This window comes from Aotus nancymaae, unplaced genomic scaffold, assembly GCF_030222135.1.
Source record: "Aotus nancymaae isolate 86718 unplaced genomic scaffold, 86718_ANA_hifiasm-v0.15.2.pri h1tg000006l, whole genome shotgun sequence".
NCBI lineage: Eukaryota > Metazoa > Chordata > Mammalia > Primates > Aotidae > Aotus > Aotus nancymaae.
This window is the reverse complement of record NW_026988417.1, coordinates 60143589-60145374: the sequence shown is the minus strand read 5'-3', so window position 1 is coordinate 60145374 and position 1786 is coordinate 60143589. Positions and strand designations below refer to the sequence as shown.

At 33.3% G+C, this 1786-nt stretch overlaps 1 non-coding gene across 1 annotated transcript; it reads left to right on the top strand.

The window, feature by feature from the left end:
- Positions 1-1072: 1072 nt before the first annotated feature.
- LOC135272204 (U2 spliceosomal RNA) lies at positions 1073-1270 on the top strand. The gene has a single exon (XR_010340295.1). It is a non-coding gene; the product is annotated as a U2 spliceosomal RNA (small nuclear RNA).
- The last annotated feature ends 516 nt before the right edge of the window (positions 1271-1786 follow it).

Below are 1786 nucleotides of genomic sequence, written 5' to 3'. Positions count from 1 at the left end.
AATCAAGTTGACACTCAGTATCAAGCTTCACAACCTCAGAGAAATTAGATAACCTTTTGCACCCAAATATCTACAATTGGACATATATGAAAATAGAATTTAGAAATCAAGTAATTAATATATGCAGAATTATATATCGAATATAATTGTTCTTTAATTGGTAAAAGATTAAATTGATGTAATATAATAGAAAATACAACAAGTCAAAATACAAAAAACAGGAAAATAAAAAATTTTTAAAGGAGTGATCAAGCCAAGTGTTCCAACAGGTGTCTCATTATGTTTCCCAAATAGAAGAACAGAAATAGAAATTCCATTTGACCCAGCAATCCCATTACTGGGTATATACCCAAAGAACTATAAATTGTTCTACTATAAAGACACATGAGCACCTACATTCATTGCAGCCCTGTGTACAATAGCAAAGACCTGGAACCAACCCAAATGCCCATCAACGACATACTGGATAAAGAAAATGTGGTACATATACACCATGGAATACTACGCAGCCACAAAAAAAAAAAGATCAGTTCGTGTCCTTTGTAGCGACTTGGATTAATCTGGAAACTATAATTCTCAGCAAACTGACACATGAACAGAAAGCCAAACACCATATGTACTCACTCATAGGTGGGTGTTGAACAATGCATACACATGGACTCAGGGAGAAGAACATCACATACTGGGGGCATTTGGGGGGCTAGGGGAGAGACAGTGTGGAGTGGGGAGGTGGGGAGGGTGGAGAGGGATAACATGGGGAGAAATGACAGATATAGTATGCACCTAAAGTAAAATAAATAAATTAAAAAAAAAAGAATCAGAAAGATCAAGATGACTAACATATTCTTACATAATGCATCTGTTAATGCCTCCTTGAATCTGTGTGCTACTGAATGGGATGCGAAATTCTTTGAAACGTCTAGGAAGTCCATGCCACTGATCATGGGTGAAAAATGGCTTCATATATTTGGATAATAATTATAAATGATGTTAAAATAATTATTTGTGATATGCAAAAATAGAATAAGGAAAGATTATTTGTCTATGTAAAAAAAAAAAAGAAATGTTGAAGATCACTTCTTGGCCTTTTGGTTAAGATCAACTGTAGTATCTATTCTTGTCAGTTTAATATGTGATACATTCCTTGTCTGATACAACACACTAAATGAACTTTTGGAACTAGGAGATGGACTAGAAAGTTGTTCCATTCACTCCATACTTCCACACATTGATTTGATATTGCAGTACTTCCAAAAAGGAAGAAAAAAGAAAAAGAAAGAAAGAAAGAAGGAAAGAAAGAAAGAAAGAAAGAAAGAAAGAAAGAAAGAAAGAAAGAAAGGAGAGAGAGAAAGAAGAAAGAAAGAAAGAAAGAAAGAAAGAAAGAAAGAAAGAAAAAGAAAGAAAGAAAGAAAGAAGGAAGGAAGGAAGGAAAGAGAAAGAGAGAAAGAAAGAAAGAAAGAAAGAAAGAAAAGAAGGAAGGAAGGAAGGAAGGAAAGAGAAAGAGAGAAAGAGAGAAAGAAAGAAAGAAAGAAAAAAAGAAAGAAAGAGAAAGAAAGAACGAAAGAAAGAAAGATTGGGGATAAGTGTAGAGTGTAAATATTTCCAGAAAAAAATACTGAAAATGAAGATAATTTTGTTTATTGATTTTGATGGCATGTTTGATATTCAGATTGACTTGGGTAGAGTTAGTCCCAGCCATTCAATAAAACACTACTTTAGATATCTATCACTATGACAGTATTTCAGAGATGTCAGTAAAGCTCCTAATCAGTTGACTTTAAGTAAA